Here is a 6069-nt window from a genome sequence, read left to right as displayed (position 1 = left end):
GATTAAATTATTATTATGAAATTCTAATCCTTATAATTCCCTTGGTATATTATATATTTCCCGTATTCGTTTATATCTCATAATTTCCAAAACAATTAGTAAAAGGTAAAATATTCGAATTCTGACGGCTTTTGCATTCACTTATTTTCTTAGTACGATAACCTTACGTCCTCGGAACTTCAAAACTCCAACACTTATATAGGGTGAGCTATAAGTCCCTACATGCATCCGTAGAATCACTATTCATTAAGGTTTTAATTATACCAAAAATTTGGGTTATCACACGGCGCACCCGCGCCCAAAGAACAGAAACTCAGCACGTCCGCGCTGGTCAAGCGCGCGGCCAAGCCAGGTTGGGGTAGCAAAATTTTGTTTCTATTGGGATTTTGAGAGTTTGAAGCCCTGGTCAATTCTATAGCATATATATACATAAATAAAGACGTTTTGCAGAAGGAGAGACGTAAAAAAAGCTAAGAAAAAGGAGTAAAGAAGGCTGGAGAGCACAATTCATCCAAGGCGAAGAAGATCTAGTTTATTTTTGTGATTCTTTGTTTAAGTTGTAACATTGGATGCTAGTTTTCTTATTTCTTGAACCTTTACTTGTGTTTCATACTTGGTTTTATTAAGTATAAAGACTACGTTTATTATACCATGTTTTCATCGGAAACCACGTTGATGATGAGTCCGATTATGGGCTAATCGTTATCGTGGGGTTCTAGCAGATTTATTTATGGATTTCCTTAGTTAATTTGTTTTGATGCCTTAGTGTGTGGTGATTGTATGATAACCTAGTATTGGTTGTGCTTATTCATCTTGTGAGCGTTTTGAACTTATAAGATAGCGTGTTAATTTTTAATTTAGCGAAAGTGAATTTAAGGATTTAGAACTTGCCATGCTAGCATAGGTTCTTGTTTTATTGTTATGCATGTTTCGTAGGTAATTTTAACCATCTTACTTGTCCTATGTAATCATGATAGATAACTTGTGCAGTAAACCGTTATGTTGACAAATTCTATAGATATATAGGGTCTCAATATAATTTGTGTCTATTCAGCTTCTATCTCTTTTGTAGATGTCTGGTAGTATGGTACTCGTACAACGAAAGTTGGCATATATCAGTTTCGTGTTATCTGATTAGTGTCATCACCATTACATGCTAAGGTTAAGAACGAAAAGGCTATTGAATGAAGTACTTAATGAAGTTAGAATCCCATGTTTGTGTTATATATTATTCAACTCTCTTTATTCTCTTTAGTTAATGTTCTTTAGTATAATTCTCATTAGTTAATCGTAGTATAACCAAAACTCAATTTGTTATGCGTCTTAGTATTGAATAATAGCTATATCATTGTTGCATAAGTGCATAAATCACAAAGTAAATCTAAATCAGTCCATGTGGGAACGAACTAGAAATAATTCTACATTACTTACGAACGCGTATACTTGCGTGAATTTTAGCGCGTGTTTAGCGACTAACAAGTTTTTGGCGCCGCTGCCGGGGATTGCAGTGTTAACTTTTAGTTTATGTGTTTGTTATCAGTGATTTTCAAAGCTCATTGACTTGGACATTGTTACTTACCTACTCTTTTTCTTTGTTGTGTTTTAGGTATTCTAGCGAGTGTGTATGCATACGCGTTCGCGTGATCGTAAGAGAACTCTGGATCAAGCCGAGGAAGAAGCTGTAGTGATTCGAAGGGAAGTTTTTGAGGATAAAGAGAAAATAGCAGAAGAAGAGAAAGTCGAGGAACCAACTCTAGTAGTAATGGGAGATCAAGAAGGAAATCATAAGGCTCTGATGGACTATTCTCAGCCTAAGATCAATGATATTCAATCGAGCAATATCAGACCAGCCATCTCGGCTAACACTTTTGAGATCAAGTCGAGCACGATTCAGATGATACAGAACTCAGTTCAGTTTGGGGGTTCTCCTACAGAAGACCTCAACATGCACATCAGGGATTTCATCGAGATCTGCGACACTTTCAAGTTTAATGGGGTGACTGAAGATGCTGTCAAGCTGCGAATCTTCCCATTCTCTCTGAGGGATATAGCAAATTGCTAGTTACATTCTCTACCACCAGGATCTATCACCAAATGGGAGGATCTTGCTCAAAAGTTTCTCACTAAATTCTTTCCGATGGCGAAGACTGCTACAATCAGGAATGCTCTTACTCAGTTTGCTCAGCAAACTGGAAAATCTCTGTGTGAGGCTTGGGATCAATATAAGGAGATGCTAAGGAAGTGCCCACACCATGGCATGCCTGATTGGATGATTATAAACTATTTTTATAATGGTTTGGGTGCTCAGTCTAGACCTATGCTTGATGCAGCATCATGAGGAGCCCTGTGGGCTAAAGCTACAATAAAGCTTATAAATTGATCGAACTGATGGCTTCTAATGAATACTAGAATCCTTCTCAGAGGCTAACTCGGGGCAAGGTAGCAGGAATTCTGGAGTTGGATGCAGCAACTGCTATAGCTGCCTAATTTAAAGCATTGATGATGAAAGTGGACTCTTTGGCGAATTATGGAGTTAATCAAATCTCTAGTTTTTGTGATCTTTGTGCGGGAGCGCATGAAACAGAGCAGTGCGCTATTTCTAGCGAATCAGCTCAATTTGTGAGCAACTTTCAGAGATCACAGTAACAAGCTCCAACCACTTATCATCCAAATAACCGCAATCATCCTAACTTCAGCTATAGTAACAATCAGAATACGGTGCAACAATCTTATCATCCCTACACAACAAAGAAGTATAACCCTTCTGGTTTTCAGCAACCACAATATGCCCCTAGGTAACAACTTAAACTTCAGCAGCTACCACAAGCTAATGAAAAATCTGAATTGGAGGAGTTGAGGCTCATATACAAGAGTCAAGATGTGTCTATCAAGACCTTGGAGAATCAGATTGGGCAAATTGCTAATGTATTACTGAATTGTCAACCTGGAATGCTTCCAAGCGATACTGAAGTGCCAAGGAGCATGTTAAGGCAATTACATTGAGGTCTGGTAAGGTTGCGAATCCTGAAAAAGCAAGGACTACAGAATCTGAAGTTGTGGCGGAAGAAGAAGTGTAGAAGGAAGCAGAAGTGGAACCAAGGAAGACTACTTTTGAGCACACTCCTCCTCAGGGTAATACAGGGGAGAAACAGATCTATCCTCCACCTCCTTTTCCTAAGAGGCTGCAGAAGAAAAAGCTGGACAAGCAGTTTGAGAAGTTTCTGGAGGTGTTCAAGAAACTTCACATCAACATACCTTTCACTGAAGTTCTTGAACAAATGCCTAGTTATGCAAGGTTCATGAAAGGTATTCTCTCTAGGAAGGTGAAGCTTGTTGACTTAGAGACCGTTGCTCTCATGGAGGAATGCAGTGTTGTGCTGCAATAGAAGTTGCCTCCGAAGCTTAAAGATCGTGGAAACTTCACTATTCCATGCACCATTGGAAAGATGTCATTTGATAAGTGTCTATGTGACTTGGGAGCTAGCATCAATCTGATGCCTTTGTCAATCTTCAAGAAGTTGAACTTGCCTGATCCAAAGCCTACGTATATGACTTTGCAGTTGGCCGACCGTTCTATTACATATTCGCGAGTATTATGGAGGATGTCTTGGTCAAGGTGGATAAACTCATATTCCCTGTTGATTTTGTAATTCTTAATTTCGAGGAGGATAAGAAGATTCCCATAATCTTGGGAAGACCTTTCTTGGCCACTGGCCGAACCTTGATATATGTGCAGAAGGGTGAGCTCACCATGCGAGTGATGGATCAGGATATAACTTTTAATGTGTTCAATTCCATAAAGTTCCCTACGGAAAACGAGGAGTGCTTAAAAGTGGAGTTGGTTGATTCTGTGGTTACTTCAGAACTTGATCAATTGCTAAGGTTTGATGCCTTAGAGAAGGCCTTGTTAGGAAATTTCGATAGTGAAGATGATGAAGGGGATGAACAGTTGCAATTTTTGAATGCTTCCCCCTGGAAGAGGAAGATTGATATGCCTTTTGAATCTTTGGGAATGGAGGAGTTGAACAAAGATCCTAAGCGCCTCAAGCCATCTATTGAGGAATCACCTACTCTCGAGCTTAAACCTCTACCTGGACATTTGAGGTATGCGTTTTTAAGTGATGCATCTACTTTGCCTGTTATTATTGCATCTGACCTTTTAGGTAGCGATGGGGAGAAGCTCTTGAGAATTCTTAGAGAATTCAATCGGTAATTGGTTGGACTATAGCAGATATCAAGGGAATTAGCCCTTCGTATTGCATGTACAAAATTCTGCTAGAGGAAGGAAGCAAGCCTACTGTTGAGCAATAGAGGAGGCTGAATCTGATCATGAAAGAGGTGGTGAAGAAGGAAATTCTTAAGTGGTTGGATGCAGGGATCATCTATCCTATTTCTGACAGTTCATGGGTGAGCCCAGTTCAGTGTGTGCCAAAGAAAGGAGGTATCACAGTCATTGCAAATGAGAAGAATGAGCTTATTCCTATACGAACAGTCACAGGGTGGAGAATTTGCATGAATTACAGGAAACTGAACAAGGCCACAAGAAAAGATCACTTCCCTCTGCCATTTATTGATCAGATGATTGACAGATTGGCTGGGCATGAGTACTACTGTCTTCTGGATGGTTATTCTGGCTATAATCAAATCTGCATTACTCCAGAAGATCAAGAGAAGATTACTTTTACTTGTCCATTTGGTACTTTCGCTTTTCAGAGAGTTTCTTTTGGACTATGTGGAGCACCGGCCACATTTCAAAGATGCATGATGGCTATCTTCTCTGATATGATTGGTCAGAATGTGGAGGTGTTCATGTATGATTTCTCTATTTTTGGTGATTCATTTGATGAGTGCTTGCAGAATCTAGGTGACGTTCTCAAGAGGAGTGTTGAGACCAATTTGGTTCTCAATTGGGAGAAATGTCACTTTATGGTGCGATAAGGCATTATTCTTGGGCACAAGGTCTCTAGTAACGGTCTTGAGGTGGACAAAGCTAAAGTGGGGGTCATCAAAAATCTTCCCCCAACAAATTCTGTTAAGGGGGTTCACAGTTTTCTTAGTCATGCGGGCTTCTACAGGCGGTTCATCAAGGACTTCTCAAAAATTTTCGAAACCTTTGTGCAATCTTTTGGAGAAGGATGTCCCGTTTAAGTTTGATGACGAGTGTGTGGCTGCTTTTGAGTTCTTAAAGAAGAGGTTAATCACGGAACCTGTCATAACTGCACCTGATTGGAGTGAACCTTTTGAGATGATGTGCGATGTGAGCGACTATGCAGTTGGAGCCGTTCTTGGGCAGAGAAAGAATAACATATTTCATGTATTCTACTATGCTAGTAAGACTCTTAATGGTGCTCAACTGAACTACACTACTACGGAGAAAGAACTTTTGGCTATTGTCTATGGTTTTGAGAAATTTCAATCTTATCTGCTTGGGACAAAGGTGACAGTTTTCACTGAGCACGCTATTATTCGATATCTCGTCTCGATGAAGGACTCGAAGCCTAGATTGATCAGATGGGTTCTTTTGCTTCAAGAATTTGAATTAGAGATCAAGGACAGAAAAAGGGACTGAAAATCAAGTCGCTGATTATCTCTCATGTTTAGAGGATCCAAGTGCAACTTCACTAGATAAGACATTAATCAATGAGTCTTTTCTCGATGAGCATCTGTTTGGAGTGCAAGATGAAGAACCGTGGTTTGCAGATATAGTGAACTACCTTGTGAGTAATATCATGCCTCCCGACTTGACATATGCACAATGGAAGAAGTTTCTGCATGAAGTGAAGTGGTATATGTGGGATGAGCCATTTCTTTTTTGACAAGGAGCAGACCAAATCATCAGGAGATGTATTCCTTACAATAAAACAGGGGGAATCTTGCGAGATTTCCACTCAACGGCTTATGGAGGATATTATGGTGGAGAAAAGACAGCAGCTCGTATTCTTCAAGCAGGTTTCTTTTGGCACATTTTGTTTAAAGATGCTCATCAGTTCGTTTTGGAATGTGATCGATGTCAACATATGGGTAATATGTCAGAGAGGGATGAGATGCCTCTTAATGTGCTTTTCGAGG

General features: G+C 39.7%; 1 non-coding gene across 1 annotated transcript; it reads right to left on the bottom strand.

Annotated features, from left to right (window-relative positions):
* Positions 1-2152: 2152 nt before the first annotated feature.
* LOC141716274 (small nucleolar RNA R71) lies at positions 2153-2259 on the bottom strand. The gene has a single exon (XR_012572989.1). It is a non-coding gene; the product is annotated as a small nucleolar RNA R71 (small nucleolar RNA).
* Positions 2260-6069: the final 3810 nt, after the last annotated feature.

This window comes from Apium graveolens, chromosome 3 (genome assembly GCF_009905375.1).
Source record: "Apium graveolens cultivar Ventura chromosome 3, ASM990537v1, whole genome shotgun sequence".
Lineage (NCBI taxonomy): Eukaryota > Viridiplantae > Streptophyta > Magnoliopsida > Apiales > Apiaceae > Apium > Apium graveolens.
This window is presented reverse-complemented; position numbering and strand designations above follow the sequence as displayed.